At 45.5% G+C, this 17,280-nt stretch overlaps 1 long non-coding RNA gene across 1 annotated transcript in view; it reads right to left on the bottom strand.

Annotated features, from left to right (window-relative positions):
- Window positions 1-11,889: 11,889 nt before the first annotated feature.
- The window catches only part of LOC107203463, a 9,893-nt gene continuing 4,502 nt past the window's right edge, over window positions 11,890-17,280 (bottom strand). Inside the window, exon 2 of the long non-coding RNA XR_001521194.3 lies at window positions 11,890-13,534. This is a non-coding gene — a long non-coding RNA (uncharacterized LOC107203463). The remainder of the gene's footprint in view (window positions 13,535-17,280) is intronic.

Here is a 17,280-nt window from a genome sequence, read left to right as displayed (position 1 = left end):
ATGCACCTTTGGGTGCACCAGCCCTGGGGCAATCCCAAGCACAAACACAGGCTGAGTGGAGAGTGGGTTGAGACCAGCCTGGGGAGAAGGACTTGGGGGTGTTGGTGGTTTGGAAGCTTAGCATAACCCCTGAAGAAGACTGTCAATGTGCTCATGAAGCCCAAAAAGCCAGCTGTCTCCTGGGCTGCATCACAGGAAGGGTGACCAGAAGGTCAGGGGAGGTGATTCTGCCCCTCTGCTCTGCTCTCATGAAGCCCCACCTGCAGTGCTGTGTCCAGCTCTTGGGCCCCCAACATTAGAAGGATGTGAACCTGCTGGAGAGAGTCCAGAGGAGGCCACAAAGGTGATCAGGGGACTGGAACTCTTCTGCTAGGGAGACAGGCTGAGAGATCTGGTGGTGTCCTGCCTGGAGAACAGAAGGCTGCACCTTCCAATACCTAAAAAAGCTTCAAGAGAGCTGGAGAGGGATTTTTCACAAAGGCATTGAATGACAGGACAAGGGAGAATGGCTTCAAACTGACAGAGGGCAGGTTTAGGTTAGGTATAAGGAAGAAACTGTTCACTCTGCAAGTGGTGATGCACTGGCACAGGTTTCTCAGAGAAGCTGTGGCTGCTCCATCACTGGATGTTGTCAAGGCCAGGTTGGATGGGCTCTGAACAACCTGGACTAGTGGAAGGTGCCCCTGTCTGTGGTTGGGAGCTTGGATAGAGATGATCTTCAAGGTTCCCTTCTAACCCAAACCACGTGAGGATTTTATGACATGGCCTCATCAAAATTTGTGTGCAGTGTAACTCCATGTCTGAGTACTGTGAACACTGAATGTTTTAAACAGGTGCTGGGGGACATCAAACCAGGCACCAAATCTATTCTCTTGTGAGCAAACCTTTGCAATCAAGGGCAAGTCTTAAAGCAGCAGGTCCATGAGAAACTGTTTTGATGCCTTTTTCTTGTGCTGGAAGTGCTGCATGGAGATGAATTTGTAGCAAAGAGAGTTGTGCTTTAAGTCTGAGGAACCCTAACCATGGTTAGCTTGGTTAGCATGGTTAGCAAATTATCTGTTCCCAAACACAAAATAAGTGAGGAAGAGGCCAGATTTCCTTTTGTAAGAAATACAAGGAGCTGCTTTTCTCAGGGTAAAGGCTCATAGATAAACCAGATGTTCCCAGCTAAAAGAAGATCTGGTTCTGCTGACACTTCCATAAACCTTTTTTCTAATATAATAAAGTTGAGCAGGTTGCTGATAGATCTGTGCAACACGAATCATTCAGACCTGCAAAAAAAAACCCATAACAAGATGGGTGATTTAAAATATCCTTTGTAGACCTGCACAACAAAGTAAAACACCTGATAAAACTTAGAGACAGTCCTAAAATACCCCTGTAAAATATGGGACACTTGTGTAAAAGCTGTTTGGCACCATTTGCTTCACAAAAAAATATTACAGTGCCACCAATTATTTCCATAACACCATGATGGGATGAGAAGTTGACGTATTTTGGGACAGTGGCAGAGAAAGGCAAGGAGAAATTAAACCAGAGAGAAAATCCAGCACCTTGGACGTGCTCTGGTAACACACACTTTCAGCAGCACAAAGGTATGAATCTATGGCTGTGTCAGAGTATTGCCATCAGTAATATAACCTGATTAAAACACTGACACTGTGTGCTTTGAACTGCACAAAAGAGAAACCTCCTGTCCTGAAGAGCTGGTGGGCACCAGGAGGCCAGGGCAGGGCTGGGAGGCTTTGCAGAAGGAACATTGAAACTGAAGACAATGAGGCAACCATTAAAATGGAAAATGCTGGTATTTTTTCTGGTTTTCTGGGGAGTGGCAAAATGACTCTTTTGTGGAAGAATTTCAGCTTTCAGCAGAGAAAACGATCCTTTTGATATTTTTTTCCCCCAAAGGAGATTTCCTCTCCTTATTTTTTATTTAGGCTGCTGTTGCCACTGAATCTCAAGATTTTCTTCAAAATTTCCTGTGGGGCATGAGACTGGGAATTAATTTAAATAATTATTTCTGTATGTAAGCTCTAAACCTCTCCATGTTGCCCTCATCCTTCTTCTCCTCCTCATTCAAGGCTCAGTCCCCTATTCAAGATTGTCCTTAAGCTGCTTGAAGGGACTCCCTGTGTTTCTTAGCCCCACACATTTTCCTCCTGTTACTTGGCAGTCTTCTGTCCTGCAGCCATGCCAAAACAGCTGCTCATGGGTTGTGCTGCAAATGGGGTCTGTACAATTTCTTTAAATCTCACTTATTTTGTTTCCCCCTACTTTGGTTCCAAATGTTTTCTTTCACTGACCTGCTTTACAGATGATTGAACAGGTCCTAAGGAGGAAAACATTCAGGGACCTCTTTAGCTGGCTTTGCCTCTGGAAAAATGTCACATGGAAGATGTTAGGGGAGCATTTTCTGGCCAGTGCCTTGTGTCATTGAAGCAATCAGCTCTTTGAGTTCAGTCGTGTGCAGAACAAGGTCTCCTCTGCTGATCTCAGTGCTGTGTCTTCCTATGCCAAATACCTCCAGGTAATGAAGGTCTGAGCAGCACATCCAGGGTGGGTATTGCTTGAGAAAGGACACGAGCACGAGTGCTCCCAGAATGGTCACGGGTTGTTGGTTAATGCCATTTTCAAGGCTTCCCATGCCTGTGCTTGGCCACGGTGCCCAGAGCAGGCTGCTGCGGGAGAGAGGGTTGAACCACAGGAAAATTATAAGTGAGTTAAAACGCTTGTGGCCTCTTCAAGCCAGCTAGGATGCTATTTAAAGGACTGTATTATTCCCTGCTGCATCTTCTGGCCTGCACAGGGAGCTTTCATTAGCACAGCTGGCAGAGAAAGAGAGATAGCGCCTTGGAGAGCTCACGCGGCTTTCCACAACATCTCGGCTTGAAAGAGCCTTTGACTGTGCATCTTGCAAAATGTTTTCTCTGAGCTGTCAAAATACTCATCTGTCAAACCAGAGGAGTCTGGAATGTGTTATGTGTGCATTGGTGCACCGCAACCAACAGAGCTGGAGCCGTGGGGAGGGGGGGCACAGCAGGGGCTCCCTGAATCCCAGTGAAGACACCGTGGTCCATGGGGGATGTTCGAGGTCCTAGGAAGTATCTCAACCCTTCAAACCTAAGTTGGGGGTTCTCTCTAGGGGTCACAAATCTTTTGAACCCTCTTAGATTTGTAAACAAGTGATGTTTTGCTACTCCATCCCTCAAAGAAGGGCAGGTCCCCTGGTTTTCTTCTCTTCCACAAGGGGAGAGGCTCCCAGCAGTGGATGGGAGGGTGCCCAGGCAGGAACACAGGGTCATGTGTCACAGCACACAGTTACAGCCTCTGTGGGCTGAGCTGAGAACCCTCACAGGTGACAGAGCTTCCAGACCTGGTGTGGTCCCATCTTGTCCCAGAAAAACTTTTGTGGGCTGGAGGTTCTCCTGCCTGCGGTGTCTGGGCTGTTGAGGAGCAGGACATTGGCCATCAGTCAGCCTTGAAAACATGTGAGGTGTTGTTGTAATTTGGGATTCAGCTCTCAGGAGTCCTTTTTGTGTGTCTCATGCCCAGCCCTGAGGACATGAAGGCTGTTGAAGGGGGCTGCTCCAACATCCAATTTTCCTGAGGAGAAGGAAAGCATACCACAAAGCAAACTCTGGTAGCACAGGGATGGAGAGGCAGGCAAGCTGCTTTTAGTGAACTCCTGGGCACGTCTCTGGAGCCTGTTGGAAGCTGTTTGGAGGCGCTTTATTTCGAGAAGAGATTTTGGTGTCGTGTTGTCAGAAAACATCCAAGTGAGTCCTGATCACGGCCAGAGGGTGTCCTTCAGAGCATGTGGGATGTCTTGGTGGCTTGCTGTGCTGCTGGAGCTCTCCTGATGGTGCCAGGCTGACTCTGGGACAGTGCCAGGTGGCAGCCGTGTAGCCCTGGGAGCAGGTTCCTCCCAAGCCGCTCGCTATCAGGAATGCAGGCATAGTGTTTCCATGAGTAAGCCTCGCTTGCAGGGGTGCATGTTTGCAGGATGAGGCCATGGAGCGAATTAGTGACTGAGCTCCTGCCCTGCTGCAGAGCTGACGAGGTACATGTGATGTGGAGCCGGGCAAATGCACGCTCGAGAGCTTTTAATTTCACGCTTCCTGAGCAAGCACACTGTTCTCCGTGAAAACTGCAGGACTCTTGGTGGGTTTATTTCTGCATTAAATCTAGCTTTTCTTTAAAAGCAGAAAAGGCTGAAAATGGGGGTGATACAGAGATGGGGTGGATTTGCCTGTGGGCTGGGGCAAGTGGCATCTTTCTGGTTTGGACGACGTGGCGTGGTCCTGCCCTGTGGATGAGACATTGCATGTTCAAAAATTCACATTGCAAACATCTTGCTCAGTTTGAGCTGTGGCCTTTCCCTTCTAAGCACAGTGGATAACAAACAAGGTGTGAGTTAGGGGCGTGCAAGGAGTCCCCAAGCAAAGTCAGAAAGGTTTAGTACCCCCAAACAGCAGGTCCCCATTCAGATCCTGATTGCAGTCTCATGTCATGTTAACATCACGTAGCTGGAGCTGATGTGCTCCCAGAAGGACTAATTAGTTTTGATTTTGGATGATGCTGATGTGGCCAGACTATTTCCAGGTCTGAGGTCACCTCTGGGATCTGTGCACCACGTGCTTTGTGCTGCTGTGCTCCCAGGTGTGCACAGAAAGACAATGCTCCTCCACCTCGTGAAGTGCAAGGCAAGAAAGGCAGTAACAAATATAGCAAAACTGGTTTGTAAATGATTTTATTTTTTTCTTTTCCTCTAATTAGCCGACTGCCCAGCCCAATAACCCTAAACACCACCCTGGAAATACAAATCCTTACCAGATTTCTAGTCCTTACCTGGCTTCTAATTCTTTAAATGAATTTTCCCCCATCTAGCAGATAGCACATGGAAAACTTTGGGTTCATGGTCATACTCCCTGTACGGATGTGAGTGCAGTCCAAGCAAATAAATCCTGAGTGCAAGCATTCATACATGAAGAACTTCACACTCGGAAACATGACCACACTAAATTGCTGCCAGAGTTTTAAAGGCAGCTTTTGAAAATATTGGCCCTGCATCTTGTGTTTCTGCAGCGAATGGTTTGATTCATCAGGGAAACACCAGCTAACTGCTCGTCGGGCTGCATCCTGGAGATGCAGTGAGCAGAGAGGCTGGGATGGAGACAGCTCTCTGCTTGTACATAAATACACCCTGGACTGATTATCTACCAGAGGAAAAGGAAATCTTTATGATTTCTGCCTTTATTTGCCATGTCTCTGTAATTACAAGGACTTGATATAGAAGAATATCTTTCAAGTATATGAAGCATATGCTCCCCAGAAACACTCAGCAGCAATGTTTTTGGCTCCTGTGACTAATGCTTGCAGAAGGTTTAATTTCCTGACCGTCAGCACCAGGTTTTACTAAGAATGAACATTTTCCCTTTATTTTTCCCCCAGTTCCCAAAGTATTATTGATAGCTGATTATTACTATTTTATGTGAAGTCATAGCAATTAGTTTTGAACTGCAGACCTGCAAATGTGCAGTCTGTAACACTCAGGTCAGTGTTGGAGTGCAGAGGTAGTATATGTCTGTGAGCCACCCTGAGGTTATAAACTCCATCCTGGAGAAGCCAGGAGATTCCAGAGTGAAGACTTGATCTCCAATGTTCCTTCAGCTTTTAGAGACCTATGTCTTGTGAAGGACTTGTGACCTTTTTGCAGTGTTTTTGTGCAGGATCTGCTCCTTTCAGCTCACCAAGGAGGCATGGTGCTCTTTCAAGGAGCACCCCTCAGCATTTCATGTCAGCCTCATGTGTGCTACCAGTGAGGTGGGACAGCTCTACCGCTCTCAGCCTTGGCTGCTTCGGGGCTTGCTCACCCCACAGTTCCTTCCTCTCTTCTGCTGGCTCAAGGCTGTCCATGGGTGTTGCCAACTTGTCTCACTTTCAGCCCTCTCAGCCTTCTTCCAAAACAACTCCCTTGCTTTCCTCTGCACAGCAAGCCCAGGAGTGATTTATGGTGTAATTCATGAGTTATATACTATTACGATGCGTATCACGGAAAGGGATAGAGCAATGGGATATTCTGCTTTGTTGCAAAGACCCCTAAACTTAAGCCCATGGTTTACACTCTCTTACATATTTGGGATGGGGGCCAGGATATTAGGAAAATGTTCTTCACTGAAAGAGTGCTTAAGCATTGGAACAGAGTCCCCAGGAAAGTGGTGGAGTCACCATCCCTGGAAGTGTTTGGAAAACAAGCAGGCATGGCACTTTGTGATATGGCTCATGTTGGTGTTCGGTCAAAAGTTGGACTTGATCATCTTACAGGTCTTTTCTAACCCTAATGATCCTATGATTCTATGATTTTATCAGAGGGAACATGCTCATGGGGACAGGACCTCAATTTTAATACCTACCAGTGTTTGAAGTGTATGATCTTTTGTTGCACAAAACCCATCCCTGACACTGTCACTGCGACCCCAAACTGGTTTCCTGTGCTTAATGCTATGAGAAATCCCTTGGGCTTCAGAAAGATCAAGCACCTTGATGCCCCCAAATCACACTTGTTTCAATATTGATACAAAAGGACACTGATTTTATAAGTTACTGGTGTGTTGTGGGTTAAAATTTTTAAAGCAGTGTCTTGGGCAAGCTTATTCCATATGTAACTTTGGGTTAAATTTTATACCCCCCAAGCCCTTAACTTCAGAACACACTTTGATTCAATCAGGATTTGCTTGAATTCACCTGGTTATATCTGAGGGCAGCATTTGTCTTTCTCTGCTGCTAAGTGTGGTTACACTTAAAGTGATCCGTGAAGGAAAAGGCACAACTAATAACAGTAAAATTAAATTACCAAATACCTATCAATGACAAAGTGTTGTGGAAAACACTTTGATCTGAATAAAACACTTAGCTCTACACAAAATGAAATATTGTCTGGTACCTAGGCCTTTTCATAAGCAAGTGGAAACAAATGTAATTATGATAGACAGAGAGAAAAATCAATGTTTTTATTTGAAAATTAGCCTTTTCTGGGTTGTTTTTTCTGGCTGAGACAATCTGACAGCATTTTATGAAATATTTTGATCTGCTTGAAATTGTCTCTCTTTCTCTTCTTTTTTTTTTTTTTTTTTTTTTTTTAACCAAAAAGTTGTCTTTTTGGCTGAAAATTTTTACTGTATCGAGAAAGGGAAATTGTTCTGTCAAGGGTATTGTAAAAGGCCCCGTGTTTCATTGCCTTTTAATGGAACCTTAATAGAAGTTGGCAGTGCAGATGACGAAGCTGGAAGGCTGCAGTGAAATTTGAACAATCAGAAGTTGTTCTGAGGTTCATGACCATGAGAGAGCCCTCGAAGCCCGTAACTATTCACTCAGCCACAAAAGGCTGATCTCATTTCTTCCCATCACGTCCCATCCTCGTGAGAAATGCTCACAACTGCAAGAAGCCCATGGGGGACCATGCTATGGCTATTGATTTTAGATGGAAGATGTGCAGATACTGCAGTGAGGATGGGAAGGATCAGCTTCACAAAAAAAACCCCAACATTGAAAGCTGGAAAAGCTCTTGGACCTGTGAAGGAGAGGATAAATTTAGTCAATGTCAATGTTTCCAGCCGATTCAGAAAAGCCTGACTATGCATTAAGCTGTAATGACCTCTGGCAGACTTTTAATCTAGATGTGAGCATTTTAACTTTCTTTTAAATAAGGAGCATGGCTTCTAAATCCTTTGAAACAGCTGTATCTGAATGGATTTATGCTACTCACAGCTTACATTGCACCCACTGGATGTTCCTTGGGTTTTTGCTAGAGTGTTCCTGAAACCAGAGTTAGAAGAAATATTTCCCAGGGATGACACTACCTGGACTGGTACTTCCCTTGCTCTCCTGCTCTGGTTATTTGTTCCTTTTCATTGCTGTACATATTCAAAAGGCTTTTTAGCTCTTAGTCTATTGGTTTGTCTATTGCAGAGCCTTTAATGATGGTTATTTCCTGGTAGTGAATGCTGAACTTGGTCTAGGGGGACCTGTTTGTAGCATAGCTTTCCACAATTACCCAGAATTTACACAGCAATTCCGAGCTTATTATATGGGGCATAGTGTGTAATTACAGGCATAACATATTAGGTCCTAATAGCAGCAAATACATCATTACACAAATCACTCATGTTACTGTGCTGATATTTTTATGTGGAGCGAGTGAATACAATTACTAATAATGACAATACCCATCTTACAGCTGCAGTGTAATTTGTACCACTGTGACATGCAGCAGGGCAGGGCAGGAGCAAGGAAATTTCCATGGAAATATGGTTGAATCCATGAAATACCACATCCCAAAACCAAGATGGAAACCCTCTCTTTATAGTTTATACATGAGAATTTGATTCATCAACAACGTGGAAGAAGGATCCACATTGTCTTGCTTAGATGATGGATCTCCTAGTTATTTATGGGAAGAGGAAATGGTTTTCCAGGTTGGAATTGTGGAGGGAGGGAAGGAATCCTGTAAATGCAACAAAAAGAGTTGAGGCAGCAGGTCACCAGGTGAGCATGTGGTGTGTCTCACCTTCCAGCTTGGAAAAGCTGTGCTCAGCCCAGGATTTGTAATAAAAGTGCTTTGAGTCATGGTAGACCTCCCCTAAAAGATGGCCAGTGATGCCTGCCAAAGATATATAGCTTGTAGGGAGAAGGTGTTAGTGCTGGCATTGTCAGACAGCCCTGGGTGTGGATTAAGGACACAGGAGGGGTTCAAGGCCAGTCCTGACCTTTGCATGCAGCTCTGTGAGGGATTTGGGTTCATACATATGGGTTTATGAGGTTTTATGAGTGATTTTGGGTTGATACATATTGGTTAATTAATTGGGGTTGATTAAGCACTGCTGTTCCAGCACTCCAAGATGCACCATCTCAGCCCTTGGCATGAGGGCAGCTTGGTGGAGGGTAGAAACAATGGAGGTTTCATTTTCCTGTGCTACTATATCAAAAAGTTCAGGCAGTGACTTTTGTTTCAACATCTACATATTTATATCTGCTGCATAGTTTAGGCTGAAATTTGCTTCCTTTGCTGACAGGTTAACCTGCTTTCTGGGGTCTGTCTGCAGCAGCCCACCAGCACCTTTGCCAACACTAACCTGGATTTACAATGCTGAGCCCCCATTTTCCACAGCAGCAGGACAAGGGTCAGCCACTCTCATTTTGTTAAGGTCTCCAGAGCACTTCAAAGTGACAACAGGAGGAGAACAAAACATAATCTGGGGTCTGCCCTGAGGCATATCCTCAGGGGCACATGATTGGGAGTTATTAACAGGACCTAGTTTGCACTTGGACACCTTACTTTGGGCAGAAAGCTTCTGTTTTGCCACCCTATTTTGGTATGGAAATACCCCAGTTAGAGCAGATGATGAATGGGAACCATGGCAAAGTGATTTTATCCAGCCATGTGAAGACTGATGGGTTGGCCTGAGTGGGAGTATTTCTATTGATGTGGGGCAGAGGGAGGAGATGCTCAGCTGAGCCTGGCGAGGGTTGTTGTGCAAATGTGGTTGTGTTGGTCTAGAAATCATATAATCATAGGATATCCTGAACTGGGGAGGACCCACAAGGATCATCAAAGCCCAACTCCCAGCCCTACGCAGGAGAAGCCCAAAAATCACAAGGTGTGCCTGACAGCATTATCCCAACACGCCTCAAACTCTGTCAGGTTTGGTGCTGTGGCCACTTTGCTGGGGTGCCCAACACCTTCCAGGTGAAGTACTTAAGTATTTTCTTAATATCCAACCTAAACATCCCCTGACACAACTTCATGTTGCTCCTTCGGGCCCTAATGGTTATATCCAACACTGAAAGCCACTTTGAGCTCAGTGTTCAAGGATAGAAATGGTAAGAAAAGGTCACATTACTCCCCTGCATCTCTACTGACCCCACCAACCATGAGCAACAATAAAGCCTCAAAAGAAGGGGATCTGGCTTTATGGGGCAGATTATTCCACACATCTTTGAGACTTCATAGACAGACATGCCTTTCAACCCCTGGCAACTTCAAGCATTGATATAATTGGTGGTACAAAACCTGGCTTGAAAAAGTTTGGATTTAGAGATGTCTGCAGGACAGAGCTCCTAGTGCAAGAAGAACTTGGCAGCTGCAAGGACATTATTTAACAAGAAGGTAAATGGTGACTACTGCTGCAAATCCTGTGCAGTACTGTGAACAAGTCTGGCAGTGTTGTCACATTTATAAGATGATCCTTTGGTTTGTTATCAACTTGGCCACTAAATTCCTTCAGCAATTGCTAGATCAGAATTTAGGGGAAGAGCTGCTGCCCTTCACCCACCACAACTGGCACCTTTGCAGTGCATGCAGTGTGAGCAGTGGGTGCAGTGCTTTGCAGCCAGGCAATGTTACTGTTTTGTTGTGTGATTTCTGATTAAATACGCCATCTGGGTCTAATATGACATTCAGCATCTGTGAAAAACCCAAATACCTCCCCTTTACATAATCATCTCCCCTCAGTCCCACAGTGGGTCATGGTCAGCTGAGCAGAGCTATCATCCTTTGTGGGAGCTGTGTTTCCCAGGCTCCTGTGCCTTCCCATTCCAATCCACTCCAACACGTGGAGCTGGGAGCTGGCGCCAACTGGGAGCAAAGGCTTTGGCTCTGCTGACCCCAGGGAGGTGATGGCACGAGGGCTGTTTTGCTTTTCCAGCATGATAACAAACATCATTCCCTTGTTATCTCCACAGAGGGATCTCTCGGGGAGGGGAGGAGTGAGGCAAGGTCAGCTCTGTACCTTAGCTGACACCACTGTGTGCCTGGCTATGAAAGCCTCCATGGCAGTGTTCAAACACGTATTTGCCACCCTTTGGTAAACATTTATTCTTCTTGTTATTGTCAGGGCTGGTTGGTGGAGCTGGGCTGAGATGCAGGGGCAGTGGCAGGGGTGGCACTGCTGCTCCTCTCGCCTCGTCTGACCTCCCCGTGATTCAAAAGCACCCATACAGCCTCCTCAGAGTCTATCTCACTTAAATCAGGCAAACCAGTTTATTTTCTTAGCTTTTAGGGACTATCACTCTGCCATCATATACTGGAGGGTGGGAATAGAAAGGAATATTTAAGGAAAATGAATTTGGGAATTTGTAAGTGAGCAACATAATCCCAAGCGTATTTCCCTTATTGGGGGGACAAAGAATGCTGTGTGACCTCAAGCCCCAAATGTAACCCAGTGATGCTGTCCAGCTTGTGACTTACGTATTTGCAGCAAATTCCTTATCTATAACGGGCACTGAAAGGAAAAAAAAGGGTAAATAAAGCCTATCAGCAGTATTGTACTGCTGACTCCCCTGCAGACCTTGCTTTACTGATAATTATTAACTCAAACTGAGAGCCATTGCAGAACTCATCACTCATAACTAAAATATAATGGTATTTCTCTAATTAAAAATGCTCGGTGTATGCTTCACTCTGCTCAAAGAAAGAAATGCCACAGAGTTTCCAATGTGTACCAGGACAAATTGGGGTTGTCCCTGTTGCTCTTGCTCAAAACCCAGATGGGAGAATTGCAGCATGGCCATCGCAAAACCCACTGTTCTCCGTTTAGGTCATCTTGTGAAATTGTTGTTTTGTTTTGGGTTTTTTTTTCCTACTGTATTCCATTTCCCTTTTTCTCACTGTTTTCTCTGGCTGGGCCACACACACCAGGTCCAGTTTCTTGCTGGTTCTTGAAAGCAAATGCACTTTAAACCCAGCCCTTTGACATGAGTGCAAACAGCCCCTGGAGCATTTCCCTTGGTCAGTGAGCTCAGCCCCTCTCCCCATTATAACCTAAAAAGCTGGCTTTAAAGTATATAATAAAAGACATCGTTAAAAACTGTGCTTTAATAAAGAAATACAAATGACAATCTAAAAATGTATTTTATTGGGCTGCTAATAATGACCAGCGGTGAGAGTGGAGGGGGGAGCAATATAATGAGCTCCTGGGAGGGGGTTTGGACACAGCTGTCCCACGTGTCCCAGAAATCTGCTAGAAGACATCTCGAGCTCACTGGGAGCCAGGGGACTTGGCATCAAGCAGCCTGGCACCCCAGACTCAGGTTTTGCACAGCAGCTCCCCAGCCTGGGGCTCACCAGCCAATTGCTCAGCTCAGGAAATAAAACAGGCAGGCACTGAGGAGTTCAAGTTTTGTATATTCACGTCAGTAAAACAGAGACTATTCCCTCCCTTGCCCAGTGATTCTTGCCTGCCCTATCCCCTCGCCCGGCCCAGTGCCTGGCGATGCCTGGCCAGACCCACCCTGGAGTAAGTCAGACACACGGGAACCTGATTCCCACTGAAGTAGCCAGGATGTGAATCTGGCCTCACAAATAACATTCCCTCTTGAGATTAACAAAACACGTTAATCTTGGTTTGGAAACTCCAATTTTTTCACTTGAACACAGAACTCTGCCCCTCCATCATTAGCAGATGTCCTGCATACGAACTGCATTACCTATAAAGTCTGCTTACTCCAAGCAAATGTTTCTCCATCTCTTCTCTTTTTTTTTACTTCAATTTGAAGTGAAAGGTACAGTATAGGATTCAAATGCTTTTGCATTACACCGGTTTCTGACCACTTGAAAAACCCCATGGAAAAAACGACTTCACAAACCTGAAACACCAGCTCAATCATTTTGCTGCACTTCTTTCTGCCTGGCTGAACTTTCTTACAATTTCTTTTGTTTTTCTCTCTCTTTCTCTCTCTCTTTGCTTTACATGGCACTTTGCTTCTGCTTGTTTAATTTTATTTCTTTATTAAAAAAAAATAAATTCATAGCTCCTGTTTCAGCTCTCACTTCGTGTCAGTATTTCTACCCTGTGGATGTATCGCACAGGCAGGAACATCAGGAAATTGCCCAAAAGGCAGAACTACAGAGTAGCTCAAAGGAAGAAGCAAACCTGAACGCTGAAGTATGGTTTGGTGTTGTCCCAGCTCTTGCCCACACCAAATGCTGGCTCCAGGGCTGCAGGCAGGGAAGTGCAGGCTGGAGAAATAAGAGGTAACTCACAGAAGGGTACAGAAATTGGGCTTTGTCACCGACAGCTGGCTGGCCTGCTTGCCACGATCTGAATGGCACCTCTGACTTTTCTTTGGCTCAAAGATTTAACATTAAGGCAAAAATTAGACACAGTGTAGAAGCTCCATCAAATCTTTGGCACAACAGTAACAACAACAACAACAAAAAATTACTGTACACATGAGCTGAGAGGGTAACATTTCCCAGTTAAGCAAAGGGAAAAGTGCTAAATAAATTGCACGTACTAAAAGGTGGCTCGCTTAACAACAATAAGAAGCATCCCTGTCCTTTTGTTTTTTCTTTTCTTTTCCTTTTTTCCTTTCTGTTTCAGAGATTAAGAAAGTTCCTTGGCCAATCGTCATCTCCAATAGGGGTTTCTGCAAAAAAGCTGCTTTCAGTCTTCATCTGGATCGTGCAACCTTTGCCAAGACCAGATGTAACTCTGGCTGGAAGCTCTTCTGAATCCTCCCTTCCTGGTTATTACTCCTGGAAAGAGAAAGATGCACCATGAGAACAGTGAACACATGGTGTCCCGGCGGCTCCTTGCATGGATTGTCGCTGACGCACGCGGGAGCATCCTTGGGGACTGCTGGCCATGGATCTGCGATTTTTAAGAGTTGGGCTCACAGCAGAACCATCTGTAGGTGCCCCAAAGGAGGCCAGAGCCTGCACAGAGGAGAGGGAGTGGCAGACAGGAAGAGGAAGGGCTGGGGAAGAAAAACAACACAGTAATTCGGTGTTGGGTCCAACCCCTGACGCAAAAAAAAATTAAAAAATAAGAACTGATGGCAAATACCTGCTATTTTCAGTTCAGGAGCTGATCTCAGAAAGCAAAGGAGTTGCAACTAGGTGGGCCTATGCAGAAGGTGGGCTTTCCTTCCATATTTGAGTTGTTGTATTGAGTTTTCTGCAGGCATGGCTGCTCAGTCTGTGGGACTGCAACTTGTCCCATGTGCCTGTGCATCCCCTGCAAGTCACAGCTGTGGCAGATCACTTGGGAAATTACATTGGGCTACAGAATATTATGGCCAGGTCCATAGGAAAATGGTCAACTCCAAACCATGGCAGCTTCAGACAAGGAAAATCTCATCTAAACCCCCTTTGGCATTAAAATAAGTCCCATAAATATCCCACAAATAATCATTAGCATAGTTCAAAACAGAGCAAAAATCCTCAGGGCCTGAGGATTTCATGAGATCACATCTCCATTGTCCAAACTGCCTTCATCACGTGGGCTCTAAATCCTCCTTTAAATAACTTAGGAATTAGAAACTTGGAAATGAGATCACATTTAGCTAGTGCTACCAGCGTTTCTTGCTTTTTGCCAGTGGATATAAAAATCTTCCAGTGTGCAGTAGAGATTCTGAAAGTCCTTTGGACACAGTCACCAATTCCCTGGACAGGTCAGCCATCTTTCTGTCACTCTTAACAAGGTCAAACTCCTTAAAGCCTGGCCTGAAAAACTTTCTTCCCCAGTCTGTTTTGTTTCTGAACTGCCTCTCCTTTTCCATCACTGGATATTGTAACATCAGGGTATAAAATACTAGTAACCTACTGGTGTTTATTTGATTTATGGTTATTTGATTAGGGCAGCTGCTGTGGGATCAATGATTACACCTGATCATCCATGACAGGCTAAGGGACAGGGGAACCTAAAATCCACCTTTTCACCCCCTCCTGTCAAGTGCAGACCCAGGGAAGCTCAGGACTGCCCAGGACCATCAAGGTTTCTCTTGATAAGAATATTTCACTAACAGCACCCAGGTCACCCTCCATGCAATAAATGCTGGTGTCTTCTGGACCCCAGATTCCTGGAGCTGTCTCTGGGCAATCCTACCTAATGCTCCTCAGAGAAGATGCAGAAACTATTGCCCTAATTCAAGACTTTATTTGGGATTTTGAATAAATGAGGTTTAGGTGGGGAAATGACAAACAGCCCTGTGTACTGCCAACACTTCTGTTGGGAACCTCCAAAAATATATATATTAATATATATATTTAAAAACCTGTAATAGAAAAGTCAGTTGTTTAATTTATCCCACATTTACCTCTGGAATGAGAATGTAAAAGAAGGGAAGCAGTGACCGCTGTCATTAATATTAAAAGACAGCAGAGAGATCAAAAGCATTTGTGGGTCTGGGAAAGCAGGATGGCTTTAGGAAGAGGAGTCTCAGGGTCAGGTCTCTGCTCTGAAGTCTCTGCAATTGGGGAAGATCAACCATGGGGGGACAAGGGGGAGGATGTACAAACCAGGCAAGGGCAGGTAAGGGCACTTGTGCTGTACCTTCCAGACAGAGGAATTGGGAAGGGGAATGGAGAGATTCCCCTGCAACCTGATGGAGATGCTCAGCACACCCCACTGCCACCACTCGATTGGTCCCCAGGCACTGCCCAATGCTTGGCCATGGGTTATGTTTGGTGGGAACAAGCTCTTTTATTTCCCCCTCCACCCTTTTTCACTCCAGCCAGGAGCTCTGAAGACAGATTTATGATCCTGGGTCTGCTTTAAACTAATAACATCAGAACTCCCATGGCTCTTGAATTTGACAACTGGCCCAATGACCTTGGTGAGTTTGCAGCATCCCGGAGCATTTCAATCTCTATAAATCAAAGCACTTCTGGAATTGAGTCAGCCTTTGTTCCAGGGCTTCTCCTGTCTCTTCTACTCACATTTTCCTTTTGCTGCAGTTACCCAGCGTCTGTGGGGTGGATCTTACCCTATTCTTGGCAACAACCTTGCTACAAAGGGGATGGACCCTACACTGGGATCCTGCTTCCACCATGGGAGCAAATCCCTGGTTGGTCTTTGTGTGCTGTGACTGCTCCAACACCCCTTAAAGCAAAGGGGTTTTGGGGTGCAACAGGGGAATCCCACATCACATCCTTTTGTAAGGAAAAGCTTTGGGCCCTGCTCTTTGGGATACTGATACTCAACACCCAGTGGGCCAGTGCAGGGTGTGCAGTGCCTTTGGGGATGCCCTTGGGGTAGCTGCTGCTGCCTCCCTGTCCTGAGTTGGGTGATCTTGCTCCTGAACTTGTCATGAGCCTTGGCACCCGTGCCCCAGCTGCAATCCTTGTTTTAGGCTGCAGGGACATACAAGACACAAGTGATAAGCAAATGAATCTCGCTGCCCTCTCACTTTTAAGCAGGTCCCTGGGTGGGTAATCCTTCAGCCAGCATGCAGCAGGGATAACTCATGGCCGGGCAGACCCAGGTCCCCTCTGTCCCCCCAGGGATGCTGTCCCGTGGCAGATGGACAGATGGACAGGCAGCTCAGAGCTGCTCTCCTGTGGTCCAGCTCCTCCCTGGAGCCCGCGGAGCTGGCGGCCGTGGGGATCAGACTGGCTGGCTGCCCGCTCTCGCCGGCAAGTCCTAGCAGGGAAATGAAGCTATTTTTAAAGAGAAACCTCTGCTAAGCCAAACTGCAGGGAAAGGGAGGTCGAATCTCGTTATGAGACCCCCTCTTCCCCACACAGGATGGGACGCCACGAGGAAGAAATGCCATGCAGATCGTCAGGGTTTTACTGTGCTGGCTCTGAATGGTTCTGATAATCAATATCAGATGATCAATAACAGCAAGACCCTGCAGCCGGGATCATCTGCACAAACCAGGGGGTGGGAGCTGTGGCTTTATCTCGGGGCTTTGTCTAAATAAATCACAAGTCATGATACAGTGTTATCAAAAAAATATGCTTCAAGCAAATGGTTTCAGTGCTGTACAAATCAAGTCTGCCACTACCATTTCTCTCTTATAATATAAACCCTTAACTTGTTCGCTCCTGCAAGTAAATATGCCTGCAGAACAACCCCCTTCCATTTTTTTCAGAGGGGATAAGTGTTACCTACAGAAGAAGCTCTGCTTTTAGTGAAGTAGCAATGAGGGGGGCATCAAGGTATGGCAAAACACCACAATAACTATTTTATATAATGCAATAATTACATGCATAATGTCAGCCCTTTTAGTGCAGCAGGCTGCAACAAACAGAAAATCTTTTCATTCCATATATGTTTCTATATCATTTAATTATCTGGGAAAAGATATATATACGGTGTATTTTTAATTTTTAATTCCTTGCGTCTGTGCTCATCCACACACACAGGCACAAAAACAAGAAACTAAATTCCAGCCGAAAACTTTTATTGAGCTCCAACTGCTCGCCTGTTATTCATAACCCAGTTTCCTCTCTCACAAAGAGACCTTTCGCATGGTTTTGGTTTTTTTTTTTTTTTT

Source organism: Parus major, chromosome 4, assembly GCF_001522545.3.
Source record: "Parus major isolate Abel chromosome 4, Parus_major1.1, whole genome shotgun sequence".
Taxonomy (NCBI): Eukaryota; Metazoa; Chordata; class Aves; order Passeriformes; family Paridae; genus Parus; species Parus major.
This window is presented reverse-complemented; position numbering and strand designations above follow the sequence as displayed.